Consider the following 24,486-nt stretch of genomic DNA (forward strand, 5'->3'; position numbering starts at 1 on the left):
ACATTTACAAAATTAAAAATTATTTTATCTTCTTGAATAAGGATTTTTGAATAAGGATTCTAATTCTTTCTGGCCTTTTGATGTCTAATTATGAATATATCTCATTTACAGTGTTGACTAATAAATAATTTAGATTCTATTTCTGTGATAATTGAAATCCATGAGCATTAGCTTTAATGCCAGAAATTCCGTTTGATGAAAGTTGAGGGATGAAAAGTCATGTGGTGGCAATAACATAATAATGAAAAAAAATATAATTCTTTGACATTTGCTTGAATGATATGGCTATGTTGCTTTTACAGAGTAATCTCTGAGTTTTAGTGCTGTCTCTCTTTTCTAATGCTTCTACATTAGCAATTCATTCTAATGTAGTGACAGTATGTGTTTCCTAAACTTAGGTTCCATAATATACTTACAAATTTAATATTCGTGTTAGATCAAAAAATACTATCTGCTTGCATGCATAATTCTGAAGATTAGAGATTTAAAAAAAAAGAAAGAAAAACTTGGGAACTTTCAATTATATCAGTGTCCGTTGTACAAATTTCTCACAACCAATATATGTTGAGTCAAATTCACACTTTCCCAAGTTTGTACTGGGATGTGCTTGTACAAATAGAATCAAATAATCTCTCTTAAATGCCTGCATCCTAGTTTTGGATTGAATTTAAAAACAAAATAACTGTTTTATAAGCTTACAAAATATGCCTGTAAGGAGAAGTATTTATGAAGGTATCTAAGAAAGATCCTCAAATTAGAGTTAGGAGAATGATGTATTAGATGAAGGCATTAGTCTTTATACATCAATGCAGTAACTTACAGAGAATGATGTCTTAACTGATCTGATTGGTGAAGGTCATGCTAAGGAAAAGATGCTAAACATCAAAACGCATTTGCTTTTGATACATAACCAACATGTTTTTCCCCGTGCTTTACCTGAAAACACCCATTATGTAATATTTAACTTTGTGGAGTTAGATGCATGTTGAGGTTCCCCAACTTCCAACTGCTACATAATAAACTGCATGTGTCTCAGTGGTCTTGGGCACTTGGGATTTGACATTTCGTCAAATGTCAGAGAGCTAGGGCTTTTAGAGAGGACATGTCATGTAATATAATGACCTCTCAGTGCCTCTTTTGGCTTCAGTTTCAGGGGCCTATTTCAATTGGGTAGGGAAGACATCCACTTATATTTTACAGCTGTAGAAATGTATTAAAGGGTAAGACTGATCCTTAAAACTAATCCTCTTAAATGGGTAATATGGTTGAATTCAATTACATCTACAGCGTATCTATTTTAATTAGTCTTTGGCTTAATTTGAAAGTGCATGCCCTGTTTCCCTAGATGGCTTAGAAAAACTATTTACATTAAGGCTCAAAACTTGGTGGAATTTACTAAGGACATTCACATCTTAGTTAATGGTGCTCTTGATAAACCAGATGTGTCCTTCTTATATTTCTCCCTGTAATTTTCTTTCTTTTTTTTTTTTTTTCCTTGAAATTAACTTAACTCTCTGCCTTGTCAGTTTATCTAGTGGTTCAGATTAACATCAAGACTCTAGACATATAATAATGGAAGTCTGAGCTAGGAAAACCTTCTCAGAAAGCTCTCCAATAAGTCTGCTTTTCCTTTACTACATTCTCAAGTGCTCACTGATACTTTTAACTTTATCCTAAATAATGTCTCTTCTATTGTGGGTTTGGGTTAGAATCTCTCCATCCTTTCCTTCATCTTGAATATAACACAGTTTATAATCTCATGAAATGTCAAAGCCTGAATTAAAATGTCAGTAGGGTCTGATGCTACAGAAGACAAGTTATTCTAAAAATGGGTAATTTTTCTGTATCTGTAACTCTATCAAAACTGAGTTTTAGCAATGATGGCAATGAGGAAAAACTGATTTTATATCTTCCCCAATTTTTAAAAAAATTTTTTTTTAAAGATTTTATTTATTTTTCAGAGAGAGAGAGGGGGAGAGAGCGAGCACAGGCAGACAGAATGGCAGGCAGAGGCAGAGGGAGAAGCAGGCTCCCCGCCGAGCAAGGAGCCCGATGTGGGACTCCATCCCAGCACGCCTGGATCATGACCCGAGCCGAAGACAGCTGCCCAACCAACTGAGCCACCCAGGCGTCCCTTCCCCAATTTTTTTTTTATGGACTTGATGCATATCACTGTGCATGGAAAGACTATATTTGATTTTTTAAATTCTGCTTTCAACTCATCTATCTTTTCAGAATTCTAGAGTTAGAGTTTAAATAATCTAGACAGATGCTTTGGGGAAATCACCAAACTTTCATGGGTTTTTGTTTCCTAAAATGCGATAAGAGGTAGCTTTATTTCTTAAGATTTTTCAGGTTTGAAACTATGATTTTAGACTATTTTAGTTCTGAAACAATTTACATAAAAGTATTGGCTGAAGGATTTTAACTGGGATTTCAATGAAAAAAAAAATTACACGTGGGTGTCCGGAGGGAATTATTTTTCTGAGAGGAATTGTCAGTAGGGAGATTCCTATTCCTTTAAGACAGTAATCTATCATTGAATATTAAGCAGTTTTGGAGAATGTTTATATCTATGAAATTCTGAACATATTGGTAAATCTTAGACTTCATCTTTTATCTTATCTGCCAAGAAACACCATTTGCTCTGAAAATCTCACATAGATGACTCATTTGGTATTTTTTCCTCAAGAAAAACTTGCATTGATCCCAAAACTGATTCATAAACCTGCATGTAATAAAAAGCTAGAAAAGGATCCTGAAATTAAATTTTATTGCATTTGGTGCTTGTATTTGTTTTTCACCAAATACTCTTACAGTAGTGCCCTTTTGAACACTCTGGCAGGATGCCTAGGTAGCTCAGTGGGGTTGGTTAAGCAACTGCCTTTGGCTCAGGTCATGATGATCAAGTCCCACATCAGGCTTCCTGCTTGTCAGGGAGTCTGCTTCTCCCTCTGACCCTCCCCCTTCTCATGCTCTCTTTCTCTCATTCTCTTTCTCTTTCAAAATAAATAAATAAAATCTTAAAAAAAAAACCACTCTGACATATCATATTTTGATTACTCTGTCACACAGAAAAAATAAACCCTTTGGCCCTGTCATAATATATATTTTTATTCAACCACTCTAAATAATATTCAAATTATAAAACTGATAATGTACATTTTTTATGCATGCTTTTAGCACCGCTCATATCCAGGACAGAAAGCCTGACTTGCCATGAACTATTCAGGGAAGTGGGGAGGGTTTCTGAATTAAGAAGGAGGAATTTGTTTCTCTCTTATGCATATGAAAGGTATGTGAGTCACTTTCCCTTCTGGCCCTAGCACCTTTTGCACATGGGTAATGGCATTGAATTAGGCAAGGAACTCCTCCATGGTAACCAAGGTTTTCATCCTGACTCACCCAGGCAGGAGAAAATCTATGTGGGGAAGCTGCTCAGGGCAGTCATTAGTGGTTTACTCACCTTTCCTACTGAAGTCAGTTCAGAGAAAGTCGAGGAAGGGGGAAACAAGAGTTATGGTTTAGACCTCTTGAGAAAAGATCATTTGTATTGACGCATTATTTTATTTTATTTTGCCTATTCTAATAGAGAGTGAGCAAAAATTGTGCTGTGGGTGTATAAAAACATTGTTGGCTAAGTTACTTTATTAAGCAATATGTGCATCTAAAATCTCTAGTTAGGGAATTTAGACTTTCAAGTGTCTAGATGTTCAAACCGTATTTTAAGAGGGGTGCTTACTTTTTTTTTTTTTCATTGAAAAATGCCCTGCACTGTTCTTCTTGGATACAAAACAATATTGATAATGCATGTTTGTAGTGTGAGAATTTTAGGAATTTGTGTGAGTAATTAGTACAAGTACTTTTTTCTCACTAGTTCCTTTGGTTAGAATTTTTTTTTTTTTCAATAACCACATCCTCTTTTCTTCTGGAATTGATGCCTAATTAGGATTTGGGGGACGAGGAGGTGGTAAGTGTGCCAAAAGGATAGAGTAAGAACTTTTATAGGTACATTAGAAAGATAGCTGATCCCCACTGTAATGCATATAAAAACTGAACACATAATCAAAGGGAAAGTCATCTTCCTCAGCCAGGGGATCTGGAGGAAGGGAGAAAAGAGGAGCTGGGGAAAGGAAAGGAGAGAATGCAGCACATTTCATAGGTCATCCTTACTTTGCCAAGGTTCACAAGCATAAAAGCCGTTTATTTCTATGTTAAAAACAGTGATTGCCCAACTGACAGGTCTTGGATGTGAGATACTGGATGATTCAAACCTTGGCTGTGCTCAGTTTGACTCAAGAAATCCCCAGTGAATTGGAAGAAACATGGATCATATAGAAACAAGACAAACTTGCTTGTTTTATGACTCTGCTGCTTATTTTTCTTTGCTAAGAATTGCTTTCCATCCCTAGTGTAGTTGTTTTGTTGAAAATTGATTGGCTACCATGTTCCATTTTTCTGGGGTATTCTGTGTCATCTGCTTTATTATCTCCAGCTGTGTTGTTTCCCACATGGAATAATTTAAAGGAATAAATAAAGTTGAAAGGGACTTTGGAATGCACTTTTGTCGACCTCAAGTGTGTTTTTAGATGAATAAACCAGGGTCCAAGCATGGTGCACAAATATGCAAGCCCCAGTGATCCTTTAGAAGTGGTATCAGGAGGCGGACCTCCTGTTAGGGTCTAGTCCTCCTCCGTTCATTATTCTGCATTCATCTTTTAGTTCTCTGATGACTCTTCCCTGATATTTAAGGGCTGGGATTCATCTGTATATGAATTAGAACTGTTAATTTCCCACATAGGTAGATTTATTCTTTTGAGCAATGGGTCACCTTATCTTAAACTAAACTCGTGAACAAAAACTCCAGTAATGCAAGTCAAATTAACATGATGTTGTATTTCTAGATGATGTTATTGATAGTGATTGCCAGTGATTCAAAAACCAAAGCAAAGTATATACTATATCACCTCCCTTTTGCTCTGTGGTTTGCAAACACAGTCACTTTTATTAATTATTATCCCTTTGGAAGAACTAAAATAGCATAACTCTATCAGGAAGTATTAGAGGAATCTTGGTGTTCAGTGAGGGAAGCCTACTATTCAACACAAGAAGTCCTTTCTCAATGTCCCTACTGTGAGGATCTCCAGCTTTTGTTTAAATCTTTCTGTATGAACTCATTCACTTCCAGAAAGACAGGTCACTGAATAAACCTATGTCTCTTTCTCTTTCTCTCTCCCCCTCTTTTTTTCTTTTTTAAATATTTTTATTTATTTAGTTGGCAGAGAGAGACATAGTGAGAGAGGGAACATAAGCAGGGGGAGTTAGAGAGGGAGAAGCAGGCTTCCCCCTGAGCAGGGAGCCTGATGTGGGGCTTGATTCCAGGACCCTGGGATCATGACTTGAGGCAAACGCAGATGCTTAAGAATTGAGCCACACAGGCACCCCAACCTGTGTCTCTTTCAAACAAATTCTGAATTATATGTTGTTTACATACTTCAACAAATGCAATATATGGTTAAAATTTTATTTGACCCAAATAAATATAGATTCTATTAGATTTGATGTGCAATAAGATTTCATGCCTCCTCTCTATTCATATTAGTTTTTCATCGATATAACATATGGTATGTGGAGGTGAGGAATTCCTTCAATGCTATTTTTATTTTAACTATACAAACCCAGAAGAACTCTCTGTTGGGCTCACATCCATGTTGTAAGTTTTCTTTTCTTTTCTTTTTTCCTTTCTTCCTTTTTTGTTTTGTTTTGTTTTGTTTATTTCTGAAACATCACCAAACCTGCCATTCATTTAATGAAAAACACATTCTAGTGTTTTCTGTTTGCCTGATTCTGTGCACATTATTTGTATGCCCCGAAACTCTTCTTTTTTTATTCTGAGAAGAATAATCCTCATATTTAATATACCTCTGTTCCACTCTAATTCAGTCATTACTGATGGATCAAAACTGAAATATTAAACCATTTCCGTGGCTGTGGTGATTGGTGTGACAGTGGACATGTAAACCAACTAGACCAATCGGTACTCCTCCGGGAGTTTGCAAAATTCAAGACAATACCTTCTACCACAAAATGAAAACAGTCAGGAATAGGAGAGAATCAAGTCAACATGCGAAGGAGATGGAGGTAGAAAGAGACCCCTCAGAGTTCCGTGGTTACTAATCCCAGTCCTTGAGGTTCCTAAGGCTACCCAGATCCAAGTTTACGTAGCTAGAAAGGACCAGAACCGGGACTGAAGTTCAGATGGGCTAGTTTCTAGTTTTTTAATTTGGAAAATATGATCATTTGGTTATTTTTATTAGATAGAAATAAGTGCCAGAGATGGAAACTATATTTTTAAAATTCCTACCCACCAAAAATGTAATTTTCTTAAGGGGGCTGAGGAGCTGTGTGACTTTAGATGAATCATTTGGAACTCTGTGCTTCATCAGTTTCTTACTTGTAAAATGAGGACATTACACACCAATGCCCCCATAGAAGGAATCGATGACAGGTCGAGTCTGTAGAGCTGTATCTCTTGTGCAGGGCACAGCCAAAGCAGGTAGAGGAAGGAAAAAGCCTGTGGGCAAATCTGAGCAGACTTCTTAGAAGTATAACCACTCTGTCTTTAACATTCTCTGCCCTTGCTTCCAGTTCTGAATTTAATCTTGCTTTAGAGATTCATACAACTTCCCCATCCACATCTTACCAGAGTTCTTCCACCAGTATCTAGAGCTGCATAAGAGAAAATTTGTTACATACAAGACAATTCTTTATCAGCATGTGCCCTGAAACAAAGTGCTTTAGAATATCAAGTACCAGAGAGTGAGACCCCCCCGAAATTACAGGTTTGTGTATGCGTATGTGTGTGTGTACATGTGCACATGCATGTGCACACACACAGCACTTATATAGTTATTTGTGAGGTCCAAAATGACACCTTTCTTTAAGGTGATCTCTGTTTCTATAGAGACAGATGTATCCTGCTGGTTAAGGATGTGGATGAGAATACCTAAGTTGGAATCCTGGCTCACTCTCTTAATAGGTATGTGACCTTGACAAGTAAATCTGTCTGTGCCTGAGTTTCCTCATCTGTGAAATTGAGTCAGTAACTACACACCTCTTAGGGTTACTGGGAATTAAATGACATTAAATACAACACTTAGTGCTTGACACATAGTAAGCACTTAGTAAATGTTAGTGGAAGAAAACCTTATTCATAAAGATACTAAGTAAAGCATGTTGAATAGTTATGAATGGCAGGCCAAGAAGCTTACATTCATTGTGTAGGCACTGGGGCCATATTGTAGGTTTTTTGGTAGAGGTATAACTAGGAAAGAACTGTACTTTAGGAAGATTAGTGTGGTATTAGTGTATAAAAAGGATTAGAGGGAGAGACATAAATAAAAGAGCAGATATAGCAGTTGTGGGAAAACATCAGTATGAACAGAAGGAATATATTCGACATGCTGAGTTTGAGTTGCCAAAAAGATGTCCGAGGAGAATTCTTAGGAGGTAACTTGAAATGTGGGAGTCAGGGTTACAGAGCGGGGATAAGGCTCAGAGACTTGGAACTCGTGTATGTAGATTTGATGGGTGAATCAGGGGACTAGGAAAGAGGGGTCTTTTGACTCAACTTTATGCTGACTCTTCTTGGGACCAAACCAGGAAAACTGATTAAACACATGGTTCTGATGATGTAAGAGTGTTTCAACAGATAGAGGATACCTTAGGGAATTTGTAATGAGTACTAGATTGATTACACATTTGATTAATTTCTTATAATGATGATACGAAAGATTAAATGAAAGGTGATCTTGCAAAGGGAAATGAAACTCAGAGTAAGTTTTAGGATTCAAAAGGGGGATTTTTATTAGTGTACATTCAGATAATGCTATTTCAAAATGAGCTTAGAAAGATAGGAGGCCGGTATATGCCACAACGTGGAAGAACCTCAAAAATTTTTGTTGTTGTTTAACAGCTTCCCAAATGGGCAATCAGAGGTTTTTCCCTCCACTATGAGATGTCTATGCATTAGCTCAGTCAAGAAGTATGTAAGTACCAGGTCAGATAAAAAGTGGAATACAGAATGATTCACCATGATGCCAGAGGGAAATAGTCCCAGTGATATTTTAGAATTATAATTGAATTGATTCTGTGTTTTTTTATTTGAAGTATTAGAGTTGTACCCCAGTATCTCAACTATTATACAAGTTTAAAGCCAAAAATTTTTCTGGAACATTGAACCATAGAACTGAGTTTTTTGAGTCTGTGGATTTAAATTAAATATTTCCAATTAGGCCTATTAGAAATGTAGAAATTGAGTTGAATTTCGGTTAATATTATAAACCTTCAAAGATCTCTATTCTAGAAACTGTTTTGAACTGACTCCAAAATATTATGAGGTTATGGCTAAGTAAATTATTCATAATTAGTGATATTTAAAATATAAGATATAGTGCTCAAATTTCCTTCTTTGTTTTTATACCCTATCAAGTTTAGGAAGATTACATTTAGGTAAGCATTTCACTCTTTTAATTCATTCAGCAAATACTTGGTGCTGGATGTAGAGTGGTACAGAAGACACAGATTATCTTTGCCCTTGGCAACCAGGAATCTAACAGGGAAATAGAATATTAAAAAAAATACATATATGTATACATATATATGTATATATATATTAGCAGTGATCAAAAAATCCAATAGGGAAGTAGAATATAAAAAATATAAAAATATAAAAAATAGTGCTAAGTGCAATGAAGAAAGTCAGGTCAGAGTTACCGAAGAAAGTATTGAAGGTGGTGAGAGGGGTGAGTGTTTTAGCTAAAGTGATCCTTCGTTGAAAACTTAATGTTGGGACGCCTGGGTGGCTCAGTTGGTTAAGCAGCTGCCTTCGGCTCAGGTCATGATCCCAGCGTCCTGGGATCGAGTCCCACATCGGGCTCCTTGCTCTGCAGGGAGCCTGCTTCTCCCTCTGACTCTGCCTTCCACTCTGTCTGCCTATGCTCGCTCTCGCTCGTTCTCTCTCTGACAAATAAATAAATAAAACCTTAAAAAAAAAAAAAAAGAAAACTTAATGTTTGAGCTGAACCTGACTGAAGAGACAGAGCTACTGTGTGGCAATCTGGATAGAAGGCTGGGCATAAAACCCTCTGGAGTTGGAAATGTACTTACTCTTTTTAATATAATACGTGTTTGACATCTTATGAGTGGGCTGTTCCCTGAAAGGTCATTTGCAAAATCAGTTATTTGGAATTTCAAATGCATTTCTTTTTAGGAAAATGTAGGTTTCAAGCTAGACCTGACCAACAAAGTCTTTGCAATATTTCACTAACAGGTAAAATGTAGCTGTGTCTAAAGGAGGCATAGTTATTGGAGAAAACTTTTATTTTGCTGAAAAAGATAGAGATGCAGTTGCCCTTCTTTTATAGGTCTCTTCTCTTAGTTAAATACTGCCATGGGTTGCTTGAATGGCAGTGGTATTTTGGAGGAACGAGAAAATGGTTTATTTTACTGTAGGTTAGTAGAATATGTTGTGGTCTTTTTTAAACTTGGATTCCAGATATCCATTGAGCATAGCTGTTAAGCTAAAAATGTGCTTGCCATGTAATCAGAGGATACTAAAATGTATGATTGTTTTGTGGCTTTTTGTCCATTTTCTGTGGGACAAAAATATACTTTGAAAATCACTACATTATAGAGACTGTCAATGGCTTGTACATTTGGGGGGAAAGGTTACATGTCAAAGAAATTCTTTTCCAGAGAATGAACAAAGTTGTCCATGATATTTCAGGTTATAGCCCCTAGCATTGCCATTTTCTGTGCTTTATGGATAATTGGACCCCTTGCAATTCTGTTGTTTATGATTTCACTAGCAATAGATAACAGGGGAAATTTTACATTGCTTGTTGTGATGTCAAGCTATTTTCTAGATCAGTTACTGCTTGTAAAATATGATTCAGGGTTTATTTTTTATATTTAGAAATAAACTCAGTGTGAGATTAAAAAAACTTTCTGCTTTCTGATGAATGCCTGGATTGCTTTTCAGGAGATGCATCTAACTAATAAACTTTTAAAATGCATGCCTAATTTCAGTGCAGTAGTTTGCGTTATGTGAAAACAGGTGCTTCTGAGTACTGCTGGGTTGGTCTTAGTTTTCACTGTTGCTCTTCTGCTGGTGTTGGTGTGTGACTCATGAATTTGCAGGTGTGGAAATAACATTTGATTTGTGAAGCCCCATTTTTGAAATCAGACTAGGCACATGTCACATGTAACCAGTATAGAATGTGAAGCTAACAGTGGCCATCTTGGTGATTCTAAAAATTGGATGTAGGTTAACAAAATAGCTGCAGTGGAAAATTTTATGAACAATTACAGTTGGGTTAACACTTGTGTTTGTAAACTGTAATTGGCATATGGAGAAATTCATTTCTGCAAGTACTTTGAAGACGTAAACACAAAATTACACTTTGAAAATACTTCCCTCAGCACATGTCATCCTGCCTGGAGTCATGATCACTTTTTAAGGGAGCAGCTGTCAAAATTTTGTGTGAGAAATACAGGTGTTCAGCAGTTGGTTGTAAATGTCCACTTTAGGGATTTACAGTGGCCTTTCATTGTTGACATAGAGTTGGGAAATTCCCAGCACCTGAGAACTGTTGTTTATGGCTCGTTTTATCTCTCAGGACCAAATTTTCATTTTGTGTAGGGACAAATACCTCTTTCATTCTTAAAAATCCCAAGCTTTTGTGTAATGGTGTTTTAGGACCATTTGGAAGATGATCAGGCATAAAAGGAATCTTACAGCTAAGAAAAACTATTGGGATCTTCCAGTCCAGCTGTCTGATTTTGAGTGTAATTATTATCCTTAAGAACATCATAATTTGCTCAGTTATTCTTTTTCTAAGGCTTAAAGAGAGAGGAAAAAATCTAACTCAGGATTGCAGTCAGTTAAGAATACTGGCATAAGTATTTAACTCTGAGCTTGGTGTATTTTTAATCTTACCTTCCCTCAAACCCTTTTCCTTGCTTCAAAGATTGCTTCCATGGGAAGCTTTGCTCCCTACCCCAATCCCAAGGGTCAGATCTGGAGTGCTTTGCGTGTGGATGATGCCTCACTTAGTCTCTTGTTTCATGATTGCTGTTATGTCTGTCTCTTCTGCTGCCGCCACACAGGCATCTTTATATTCCAGCACCTAGGACAGTGCCTGGCTGCCTTGATAGACTCTGAGCCTTCCACAGATGTTTCTTGCTTAAAAATCTGTGGAGACTGATTCTCACGAGCCACGCACAGAAACCTGCCTCATTACTCTATAGCCACTATTCATGTATCTGAAATAAGTAGGAGGTTTAGCAAACGGTGCTCTTTGGCTATAACAATTGGAGTTTGCCATATCCATAGCTCTGATACTGTCCCTCTCCCTACAGCTACCCCAGTAGCCTAAGAGAACACAGCTCTAACAACAGATTTTTTAGAGAATCTAAATGCAAAGAAAAGAGAAGTGGAAAGGAAGTGTTTTTATTTTATAATATTGTATAGACCTACCTTGTTTTTCTTAGCACACTTGTTAATGCGTGGTTTTCTGAGTTTAGTGCATGCTGAGATCTGTGCTAAGTACTTTACATGCATTAGCTCGTTTAATTCTCACAACTCTGTGAGACAAATATTATCATCCTTATTTTCCATAAAACTGGTTCCAAATGAGCTTAATTAAATTTCCCAGTGTCATACAATTATTGGAGCTGTTAGATCGTATTACCAAATATTCATTAAGCACATACTATATGTTGAGAGCTATAAGTGAATCATATCTCCCAACTGCAGTGCTGTGTGCCTTCCTCCCTCACTCTGCAATTCAGGGGTGCTGTCAGGATGGGAACCTCGGCTCCCCAGACAGTTTGTTGAACTCCTGAGTCATCTTGGATATAATTCCATGTCTGCAAAGGTAGAAGCAGCAGCAGAAGCCACTGCTGTTATGACTAACCATTTTTGTAATGAAATAAACTTTCTTCTCCATCCTCTTCATTGAATTATTTTGGACCCAGTTGCACTTTGAACAGAACAATTTGCTTTGTGTTCTGGCATAACATTGTGGCAGGCGTATGTGTGTTTCCCCACTAAATTTGAAATTAGGAACTAGTGTATATTCACAGCACATTTAGGTTGGAAGAAAATTTATTACCACCAAGATGAGCAAACAAATCCAGTCTAGGGTGAGAACCTAGATGGAGCCTTGTTCACTGTCCTTCAGCAACGTAGAAGTAGAGCAGGAGGAGTGTGAATATCTGGCCATTTGAATATCTGAATGTGAATGCATGTTGTGTCTATGATACCGAAAGCTCAGATTATTAGAAGTTAAACTGCACAAAACCAGTGCAGCTATAGGAGCAACAATGTGAATACAGGCGTAAATCTGTCATAAAAAGTAAGAGTTCTCATAGAGGTTCCAAATAAATCCTTGAATTCATGAGCATTGGAAAAGGATATAGGAATTAGTTTTATTTATGTTCTCTATTACCAAGTCACACATGAATCATTCCCCCCGCCAAATAAAATAATTGGCTGATGGGAAATATTTCTCAAGTAGAGTGAGATTATTTACTGTAAAGTATAAATTTGAAGAGTGAATATTATTCTGATTCTCGGCAGCAGTGATCAAGGAACTCAGTGCAGGTTATGTCATTTATATTATCCAGTTTGGACTTCAGTTACAAAGTGTCTTACTTGGATTTTGTAATTGTCTCAGATGATTATCGGTTTATTATTTTCATTTGGAAAATCTCTGTTTTTTTATTTTTATTTTTATTTTTTCTTCTTAAAGTTGCAAGTTTCCCTAATAATTAGAAATCACAATACTTTATTAACCTGACAGGGGTCTCTTGATTTGAAATGTAATGTCAAGCTTCAGAAATGACCTGATACTACCTGGAATTATGTAATGTCAGGAGCAAAGCACAAATTTTAAGTTGCATAGAGAAAAATAGTGATATGTATCATTTTTCAAAATGTAGAATCCGTTCTCTTGCTCTGTTAAGACATTTGGTAATTTTTAGTTTCAGCAGGTTTTCTCTATTTTTGTATCTTTTCCTTTTCGGAAATCTCATAAAATCCCATTTTCCAACATCTCCCTCACCATCGAGTCTGAATGTTAAGCTCACCATGGCCTTCAATTCCTACTTGTCCTTTCCACTTGTCAGAATGTTGCTGACTTCTCATTCTTTCAGGAAGGGTCCACTTCCGTACTTAATCTCCAGACCTCTCAAGTCCCCTGGACTTCTGCCTCACGTGCCTACCAGTGCTGGGCCTTAGTACCACCAAACCATCTGTGGTCTTTACTCCTGCTCCTAGGCTACTGACATTCATGGAAGAAAAGACCATACAACAATGGAGGGTGATGGTATTACAAACTGAGGAGTTCCAGCCTCAGCTGGGCTTTTAACACTAGTCATCCGTCTCAGCTTTTATCCCTAATTGCTCTCATTCCCTTTCCCTGAGCAGCTTCTCCCAAATTGTACCTGTCTTCTGAATGCCAAACCTGCTCTTCCCCTCCTAAACATATTCTCAACTGAGTATACCGACTCTTTCCAAGATCTCTGCTCCCCACATCCCCTCCAAGTGTCTTTTATAGAGAGTTCTATTTATACAGCCTGTACTTTGCAATCCCAAAGTACAAACAAGGTGCTCAGTTAATATTAGACTGATAGAACAGTGTCTCATGATCCTCCAAATTCCACACCGGCCACCCCACTCAAAGTGATACAGTTAAGATCACCAGTGACCTCCTGAATGTAGATTTAGTGGTCTTTTTAAACATTTTTATTTATTTTTTGTATTATGTTCAGTTAGCCAACATATAGTACGTCATGACTTAGTCGTCTTTAAAATGGTGTTAATAGGGGCGCCTGGGTGGCTCAGTGGGTTAAGCCGCTGCCTTCGGCTCAGGTCATGATCTCAGGGTCCTGGATCGAGCCCCGCATCAGGCTCTCTGCTCAGCAGGGGGCCTGCTTCCTCCTCTCTCTCTGCTGCCTCTCTGCCTATTTGTGATCTCTCTCTGTCAAATAAATAAATAAAATATTTAAAAAAAAATAAAATGGTGTTAATATTGCTGATCTTTCTGTAACATTGGTCATCATTTTGGTATTTGAGTCTTTCTTTTCTTAGCTTCTATGACCCGGCCTCTTCCTGGTTCTTCTTCCCTTTCTTTGATCACTTTCTACTTGTCCCCCTTCTGCTCTTGAATTCCCTACAGTTCAATCCTGGCTTTTTGCCTTCTCCATCTGTAAATTCTTCCCAGGAAACCTTTGGCTCCTTCTTCTTTGCAATTTAGAGCTCACGAATGAGCTCTAGATCCATTTTGTGGACTCTCTTCTGGATGTTCTATCATCTCAGATTTCAGAGTTTCCTAAACTGAAGTCAGTACCGCATCTCCCACTTCAAACAGGTGATCCAGCTTCCTTCTCTCTTTTAAAGGCAATGTCCTCTAAAAAGTTGTCCAAAATAGGAAGCTCAAATCATTCCTCATTTGAGCTTCTCTGAATTATTCAATTATATTTTATCTACTTCATCCACTTTGTACTTCATCTTTGTATTCCCTCTCCACTTAGGCTAGCCCATAGTTGGAGCTTAATAAATGTTTAATTTTATTTTATTTCACACCACACTGTAGACAACTAGAATAGTGGATTCCAAGGGACATATCTGTCTTCAACTTTGATGTATGTATTAATATATAGGGCTACTAGAAAGATACTTGAGAGTCTGTGATACCTCGAGGCTAAAATTTTTCTGAAGTAAAGTATTTTATTAGTGTCATAGTATTTTCAGTTCATGATTTTGACCTTGTTCATTAAAATCAAAGTGGACAGCTCAAGTCTCAGGACCTGTATAGCTAGAAATATTAGCTCGGGGTCTAGAATTCAATAACCATTGATTGTTCAGTCCAAAGCAGTTTATTGTTGATATCTTTCCCTAAAATGGAATCAATTATTCTTGCCTATACATTTTTATTAATGGACTGGCTATTTGGATTAGAATAATGAATTGAAGTATAGTGGCACATGGAAAATATGAAAAATTAACTGTTTTTCACTTTTAAAGTTGATCTAATAAATCACGAAGTGTATCAGAGGAAGTTAATGAAGAAAGGCAATGAGGTAATGAGAACATTTCATTGATTCTAAATGGTCGCTCTAAACATTGTTTAAATTTAACATCAAAGAAAATTCTTTTTTATAGGACAGAAACTTTTTTGCTTACAACAGTTTTTAATTGACCAAAATGATTAGAGTTTTCATGTTCTTTGTAATTTTCATTCAGTTTTTCTTTAAGCTATTACAATAATTATTTTCTCACAGAAAGCAAATTAAAATGAAATGATGAGAGGTTTAAATTCGGAGGAGGAGTAATTTAGATTGCATGGTTTTGAAAGGAATGAAGACTGAACAACCTTTGGAGTGCAAATTTCAAATTTAAGGACATATTTAAATGGCTAATAGGAAAGAAATGTCACATGCCAGTAAATAGCAAATTAATTATGAATCTTTTAGCTATTTCTGTAGTACAACCTGTACGCCTTAGTTTGGTAATAAACATTGCAATAATAATAGCTTTATTTTATTTTGGAATTTTATAATGCTTTTATACACACTTTACTTTGTGGCCCTTCTGGTAATCTTGTAAGTTGATAAATCAGCTGTTATTATTGTTATTCCTCATTTTATAAATGAGGGGGGAAAGCACTGGAAAATTAAATGGCTTGTTCACTGTCACACAGTCAGTGAGTTGCTGTACTCCTCTTGATTCATCTGTTTCCAAATCTTTTGGGCATTTCTACTGTCCTGAATGGACTTGAACTCTTTGAAACAGGCTGCCCTGTCCTATTTATCTTCCTGTACTTGGAACATAGCAGGTGGGCAGTGTATTTGTCGAATAGATTAGCCTGTGTTAGAATGGAATTTCAACTGTCAGTCCCTTAAAGAATCTTACTACTCAAATACAGTATTGTATCAACTTAAGAGAATTAGGCTGTGCACTTGAAAATACTGACAGTGAATTTTTAATGTCCTATAAAGTACTTTTTATAAATTGAGGGTTGTCATGGGAAACATAACAAAGAGGCAAAGGAAAAGTATTTTATTGTTAATCTATCTGGGGTTAATTCCTTTCTATTAGTTATTTTTTGCAGCATGACAAATTACCCCAAAATACAGCAGCTTAAAACAGAAAATATTTATTATATTATAGTTCCTGTAAGATGGAAGTCTTGATGCAGCTTAGCTCATTGCTTGGGCTCACTGTCTCATGAGGCTGTGATCAAGATTTAGACCTGAGTGGTAGTCATCTCAAGGCCGGGTTGGGGGAGGGCTCCCCCCGCTTCTAAGCTTATTTATGTGATGGTCTCAGGTCCTTGCCGGCTATTGGTTGGAGACATCAGTTTTTCCCATGTGGGTCTCTCCACTAGCTCAAACATGGCAGCTGGTTTCCCTCAGAGCAAGTGAGCCGAGAGAGAGAGAGAGAGAGAGAGAGAGATGGAAAGAGTGAGAGAGGGCAAGCAAGACAAAAGCCCACAGTCTCACTGTAACTTAATCTTGGAACTAACAACCCATCACTCTTGCTTTCTGTTTATTAGAAGAGAGTCACTAGATCAGCCCAAACCTAAGGGATGGGATTACAGCAGCCTGTGAGTACTAAGAGGTCAGAATCATGGTGGCCATCTGAGGGCTGGGTATGACGTTTATATTTAATGTTGTTGCTCTAATAGAATAAATCAGAAGAAATAAAATTGCAGCAGACTGACTTCCACCTTGTGCAAACTTTTTAAGGAAAAAGTTATGGAAACCCAACTCAAACTGGCTTCAGTTATTCCCCCTTCATTTTTTTTTTAAAAAGGAAGATTTAATTTATTTATTTGAAAGAGGGTGAGCATGAGCAGTGGGTGGAGCAGGGGTGAGGGAGAAACAGAATCTCCACTGAGCAAGGACCCTGATGTGGGGCTCAATCCCAGGACCTTGACATCATTACTTGAGACGAAATCAAGTCAGACGCCTAACTGACTGAGCCACCCTGGAGCCTTTGACTTTAGAGTTTTAACTAGGAAGTTTTAAAAGAAAGTCAAATACTTGAAGAAGCAGGCTTATTTTAAATAAATGTTTTTGAGGTCGTTAGCAAAACCAAAGCTCATTTGCAGACCCGGTGCAGTTTCCACCTATGGTTCCAGGAAAAAGGGGCCCTTCCCAGCATACGCATGGCTGTGGGCTTCCCCTCTTCCTAGCCCCAGGAGGACCCCTGGGAGTCAGTATGTCCTGCAGAGCCACCAGCTAAGGTCCTCACCATGCTCCTTCCAGCAGCGGCACCTTGCAGGCTGGACATTTGGTGGGGAGACTGTTCCAGCAACATTCATTCTGAAGTTCTCATTTCTAGACATTGCGTGAGGCATGGGGGATGCTAAGAAAAACAGAACATGGTCCATGTCCATGTGTGATTTAGAGATAAATGACATCTGTGCTTGGGTTTTGGGGGAGAAGAAAGCAGTGGCTTTACTGGCCCTGGGTTGAAAAGCCACGAGAGTGAACTTGGCATCTGAAACTATCCACAGCCCTCCTGCTGCCTGCTAGTTACTACCTGGTTCATGTGGTGATGTGTTTTCCAGGCCTGCCCATCAGTGAAGGTCTTATAGCCTCCATGTGTCTCAGGTTTGGTTACTGCCAGTTCCAAATCCTCTGACCTCTATTCATCCATGAGTCCTAATTTTTATTTTGCAAAACATGGTTATCATATCTCTCCTCCGGAATGGGTTTTGGTTTCTCCCTCACAACACCCATCCCCAAATTCTGTTTTGTTCACCTTCTTCCCAACTCTTGTCCCAGTCAAAAAGTTATCATCTCAATACCAAAACTTAGATCATTTGCTGAACCAAATTACTTTCTTTTTAAAGCTCACAAGGTAAGGGGCACCTGGGTGGCTCAGTGGGTTGGGCCTCTACCTTCTGCTCAGGTCATGATCTCAGGGTCCTGGGATCAAGCCCCACATCAGGCTCTCTGATCGGCAGGGAGCCTGCTTCCCCCTCTCTCTCTGCCTGCCTCTCTGCCTACTTGTATCTCTCTCTCTCTCTGTCAAATAAATAAATAAATAAAAATAAAATCTTAGAAAAATAAAACTCACAAGATGTATGATTTTCTGGTAACCCACAATATTAAGGATGAGTTTCTGTTTTGGTTTGGGTTTTTGTTTGTTTGTTTTTGCTTATTAACCACAATAAGCCTTTAAATGGTGGGATTTCAGGCAAAGTAGGAGAGTACATTTTGGGCTGGATTGCTTTTACTGATTTTGCTTCTAAGCATATCCTATTTAGAGAAGAAGAAATCCCATTTTGGTATCTATTCTGATACGGGGATTTGCAGCCTCTCCTATCAGAAATAGTCCCATTTCCTAACCCTTCTTCTTCCCCCTATACTTAGCTTTCTTCTATTTTCCTTTTCTTATATCTAACTGCTGCCATTGGAGTTTGAGGCCTATATTGACTTAGTAGGATATTAAATAGTCAGCATAAGTCAATAGAGATATGAAGTTGGCATTAAAATCAGCCTTCAGATGTGATAGTAAAGACAGTCAGAACATGCAAGGTAGAGATAGCCCCCCTATGCTGGGCTGGTTAGACTTCACTAGAAACATTCCATTTGCTTCAGAGAAATGTGGGGAAACTGGAGCCCCGCCAGAGAAGAATGACATGAAATGCTTGCAGAGTGGCTAAAAGAACAGAATGTGTTGACCTTAGTCAAGAAGAGACTTTGCAGGAAAATAGCAGAGAGGAGGCTGGAGGAATAGTAGGGTTACCATGTGGAACCCACAAATTTGCTCTGCATGGTCTTTAATGAAAAACAAGGCTAAAATCAGTGAGTAGATTTGAGGAAAGTTTGTTGGTTGGTTGATTTTGTGTTATTTTGTTTGTTTGTTTTTTGTTTTTTTTTCTGAAAGTATTAACACTTCTTTTCTGTGACTACTGTTAGCAATGTGATAGAAGGAATGTCTGCGTAGACAAGCTGGATGGAAAGTAGCTGATCTATAATGCGCTAACTCCTGTCAGTTGCTGAAAGATTTTTCCAACAGTGTAGTGATTTTGAGCACAGACACAGAAGTAAAATGACCCTGGCTTTACATGCCAGCTCAGCCCCTTCCAGCACTATGACTTAACAGCTGATTCTCAGCATGGACCTCTCTAAAAGGGGATTAATAGTAGGTACCTACCTCATTGGGGATATTGTGAGGCTATGAGAGGAGATAAGGCATAGAAAGCAGTTGGTACCATGCCTTACACATGGGAAGTGATAAATGTTAGCATTGAGAAAGATTGTGGGGTCAAAGAAGGATTCCGAGATCATGTTAGGTGGGAAAGCAAAGCTGATTGATTAGTGATGTCTGTCATGGGAGTGAAGGAAAATAGGCCCTATATTTTTCATCTGTGGGGTAAACTCTAATGAAAGGGTCATTTCTACTCAGTCCTTGTATTTTATTTCTTATGATACATAATTATCTACTTAAAAAATAAATTAGAGGGGCGCCTGGGTGGCTCAGTGGGTTAAAGCCTCTGCCTTCGGCTCAGGTCATGATCCCAGGGTCCTGGGATCGAGTCCCACATCGGGCTCTCTGCTCAGCAGGGAGGCTGCTTCCTCCTCTCTCTCTGCCTGCCTCTCTGCCTACTTGTGATCTCTCTCTGTCAAATAAATAAATAAAAATCTTTTAATAAATAAATAAATTAGAGGGAACATTAGCTTAAATCAGGGAGCTTCTGCCATGCATCTTTCCTTTCGTTCTTTCCATCTTTTCTTGTGTATCCTAAGTTTAAAAATAAGACAATTATATAGAAAGAAAATACATTTTTCAACTATTGTATTAACCTTGCTAGTCTTGCAGTGTGGATGAATTGGAAAGAAATACACTTTACAATGCCCAACAAATGAACCTGTGCTTCCTAAGTGTCTTAGTTCTGTAGATTAGATATTTGGAAAGAATCTGAGGAAAATCAAATGTTAAAGCAAGCTATCTTTTATCAAATCTAATATGTCTTATCCGAATGTACTTTTCTTGTATTTGTATTGAACTCAAAACAGTGTTGTGTTCATACTTTAGGATATGCATCGTTCCTTAGACTCTTCTTAGAGTAACTTATATCTCCATGGATACTTAAGAAGAAAACTGTACAATTGATGTGTCAGTCATGAATCTTTAACACTACCTATTGTATGTTGTCAAGAACATTACTAAGGAAATAAAGATGTATCATTAAAAGAGGTGATGTTTCCAGGTTATCTCCCTGGGTGTTGAATGACTCCTAGAGAGCTAAGCACAGCCACTTCACAGATAGATGGCTGCCAAGAGGAAGGTGTTACTGCTACCGAAGACAGCATTGGTCCAGGGGATGGACGTAAGATATGAATCTTATCTAATCTAATCATAGATGTCTAAGATATGAATAAGTGAGAATAGCTGGATTATAACGTAGAAATAAATTACCCACTCTTCCCCCACAGCGTAATGATCAAGAAACAGCACATCTATGTATTTACTTACCCTTCAGCTTAGAAACATGACAAGTACTGTTAATTCAAAGAAGTCATATTATCCTTTGATTAAATCTTAGACTCTAGAGTGAGAACTGATCAGAATTCTGGATCCTGTACTTAACTTTAACCTTGTTAAAGCATGTGAACTTGTCTGAACATCTCTAGCTTACCCCTCAGTGAAATGGGGACAAGAGTCCATACCTGTTATCTCTTGTAGAAATTATATGAGATCATAGCCATGTCGTTATTACAGAGACTGCTGTGTGGGAAGCTGTCAGAGTGACTCTCATTATTATTATTATTTTTAATTTGACAGAGATTACATGGAGGCAGAGAGACAGGCGGGGGATTGGGGGGAAGCAGGCTCCCCCCTGAGCAGAGAGCCCAATGTCGGGCTCCATCCCAGGACCCTGGGATCATGACCTGAGCCAAAGGCAGAGGCTTTAACCCACTGAACCACCCATGTGCCCCGACTCTCATTATTAATAGTTAATAGTGGTTGAAGAGTCAAGAGCCATGGGTTCTGAACTCATCTAAATACTAACTAGCTGTGTAATTTGGGAAAACTTTTATCAGTTTCTGGACTTCTGCTTCCTTAATTTTCCTTAAAGAAATTGATGGAATTCTTTTGAATAGTACTTCCAATTCTAAAATACTATCCTGGTGAGCAAAAGCACTTAAAAATTCCAAGTAAAAAAGTCTCCACTATTCCGAAGTGGTGATTGATTTTTCCCATCGTAGAAATTTCCTTTTGTAAGGGAAAGACATTTTGCTTTTCCCCACCTCTATCTTCCCTAGGAATTTCATGCCTCTAGTTCAAGGGAAAGGTGTTAAGAAAGAAAATCAACACCTTGTTAAAGTGTGAACACTAACTGCTGTTAATTACTCACTTTAAAATAGCTCACTGTTAATGGGGCTTGGAAATCCTGTCTCAGTCCAGTTTCTTCATACTCCTCTAGCAAACCTAAACCTATCCATTCTTAAAGTAAGCTTTTTATTAAAGTCGAACATTTGTATAGAAAAGTATACCAATTAAAAACTCACAACTTGCTGAACATTTATGAAATGAACACCCTTGTAACCAGCACCGAGATCAAAAAACAGAGTACTACCAGCCCCTCAAGATTTCCTTCCCGTGTGCCCTTTCCAGTCACTAACTCCTGTTCAGGATTAACCACTATCCTGATCTGCACCACTGTAGGCGACAGCTGCATGTTTTTGAAGTTGGTGTAAATGAAATCAAATGACAAGTAGTCATTTCTGTTGGATACACAGCTTGGAGTCGAACTGCACATGTGTTATGTCTGCCTATGTTCAGCTTTATCCAACCCTGCCAGTCTTCAAAAACAGTTCCACTAATTTATACACTCATCTCCTAGTCCTGGCAGGAAATGAGAATTCCATTTCTTTTTTTTTTTTTTTTTTAGATTTCTTTTTTTTTATTTATTTATTTGACAGACAGAGATCACAAGTAGGCAGAGAGGCAGGCAGAGAGAGAGGGGGGAGGAAGCAGGCTCCCTGCCAAGCAGAGAGCCCGATATGGGGCTCGATCCCAGGACCCTGGGATCATGACCTGAGCCAAAGGCAGAGGCTTTAACCCACTGAGCCACCCAGGCACCCCGAGAATTCCATTTCTGATTATCGATTTTAAAACCACATTTCTTAAAGGAGGCTACTGTTTTGAATTAGGTTGTATGGATTTCGCCCTAACACCTGTGCCCTCAGCTTCAGGCGATGATACACTCTGGTTTGCCCTGGACAGACCTCAGTGGTGCCAGATTTATACCTGCTGTCTTTGCCCACTTATTATTAGTGCTCCCTTTACTTGCAAATTGCCCAGGGTTATGGAGGGATGAAAACATTCTAAAATTAGGTTGTAGTGATTGGTTGCAGAATCTTGTGACTATAATTTAAAATAAATAATCATTGAACTGTAAACATTATATGGACAGGTTTTATGGTTTGTGAACTCTATCTCAGTAAACCTGTTTTGAAAAATTGTCCCAGTTTGGATGGTAAATTAGGTGGTCATCTGGTTTGATCCCATTTTCCCCAACATTTTAAAAAGAGAGAAAAAAGAAGGAAAAAACCAGAATAAGCCTGGCTGCTTCTTTTAGGGGAAAAGAACAAAACAAAACGGGGCACCTGGGTGGCTCAGTGGGTTAAGCCTCTGCCTTCGGCTCAGGTCATGATCTCAGGGTCCTGGGATGGAGCCCTGCATCGGGCTTTCTGCTCAGCGGGGAGACTGCTTCCCCCCCTCTCTTTGCTTGCCTCTCTGACTACTTGTGATCTCTCTCTGTCAAATAAATAAATAAATAAATAAATAAATAAACAAACAGAAACCACCCTGGCATGGCTTTGGAAGTATTTGCTAGCAAGAGGTGTCATCCAAAGGGAAGGAAAATTGATTATGTTACACTAGTCCACTAAGCTACCCTTTTGAAAGAGGAGTCCTTCACTAGTATTGAATTTGTTTTGTGATTTATCAAAAATAAAGGAAACTTTTGAAATAAACATGCCTCATAAGTTTTTCCCAGAAGATCAAAAATTTTGATTAAAACCATTGCATCTCTGTCACTATTGGTGAGTAACAAAACACCCCAGGAATCTGTGGTAAAAACTGCTGTCTTACCACACTCCTGGATTCCGTGGGTCTGCATTCAGATGGAGCCCAGCAGAGATGGCTTGTGTACTCCGCTGTGCGAGACCTCAGCTCGTTGTTGGCTGGGACCTCGGCTCAGCTGTCAACTAGAAGACACACACATGGCCTCTCCCTGTGGGTGAATTTGGGCTTTCTCATAGTGTGGCAGCTGGGTTCCAACAGGACGTGTCTCTAGAGGGCAAGGTGGCGGTGTTTGGCATTGTAGGATTTGGTCTCAGAAATCACCTGGAGTCACTTTGGCCATACCCTGTTGATTAAGTTTGTCACAAAATTCTGACCAGATTCCAGGGGGCAGAGGATAAAGACCTCCTTACCTGATGGGAGTGGTGTCAAGGTCACAGTGTATTGAGAACATGTAGAATGGGAGGTACTGTGGGTGCAGCTTTGGAAAGCAGGCCTCCCTCTTCTCTGGATCTTCTGTTTCCTTCACAGCAGTTGTTCCTGTCCCAGCCAATTTGCATTTCACCCCCAGAAAGTTCTTCTCAGTATGGGTCCTGTCCAGGCAGAGAGGTCTGGCTGCATTGGGTGCAGAAGTTCACAGAGGCGAGACTGTTCCAGACCATTGAGGCCTTGCCCTTGCCCTCACTGGCTTTTGGATTGGGTGACTTCAGCCACTGCTACTGCAGTCCTCTGTAGTGAATAGCTGCCTGTTGGCTCTTTGTGGGTTTTCTTGTTCTCCGACTGGTCAGAGACCTTTAGGCTTAGCTCTGCTTCTCTGGCACAGACACTGTTAACAGCGCCTGTCAGTGCTTTGTCACCAGCTTGGAATCTGGGGTTTCTCAGCTACCTTCTTTCCTAATTTTGTATAAATATTGTCCCTTGGGTTTTGTCTTGGATGTTCATTACTCTGTCCGTTCTGATGTGAGAATTTGGCAAGACCCAAAATTGTGCTGCCCCATTACAACCATTGTACCAGAACTCCCCTAGAATAATCTTTAAAAAATGGAAAATCCTTCAGCAGCATCCCACCGCAACCAGAATAAAATGCAAATGTCTCCCCCCACGCACTGGGCACGTCAGGTTCTTACTGGCCCCCCTGTGCCCTCGCTGCCACTCCTCTGTCGTCTCTGCTTCGGAATGGCCGATCCAGGTTTCCTGATTATATGGTAACTGAAATTATGATCTCTGAGCTGCTTTGTCTTGGGGGCCACAGTCTCCTGAAAAGCCTTCCCCTCTCTGGCAGTCTTTGAGTCAGTAAACCTGTGACATTCGAGAGGCATACAGCCAGGGGGCCTTCCTGTTTCCACAGATTCACAAATACCGTAATGCAA

General features: G+C 38.7%; 1 protein-coding gene across 12 annotated transcripts in view; it reads left to right on the forward strand.

Moving 5' to 3' along the window:
* Positions 1 to 24,486, forward strand: part of GRIP1 (glutamate receptor interacting protein 1) — a 674,728-nt gene that overhangs the window by 273,813 nt on the left and 376,429 nt on the right. The gene's annotated exons all lie outside the window — the stretch shown is intronic.

The sequence above is a fragment of the Mustela nivalis genome, assembly GCF_964662115.1.
Source record: "Mustela nivalis genome assembly, chromosome: 7".
In the NCBI taxonomy this organism is placed as follows: domain Eukaryota; kingdom Metazoa; phylum Chordata; class Mammalia; order Carnivora; family Mustelidae; genus Mustela; species Mustela nivalis.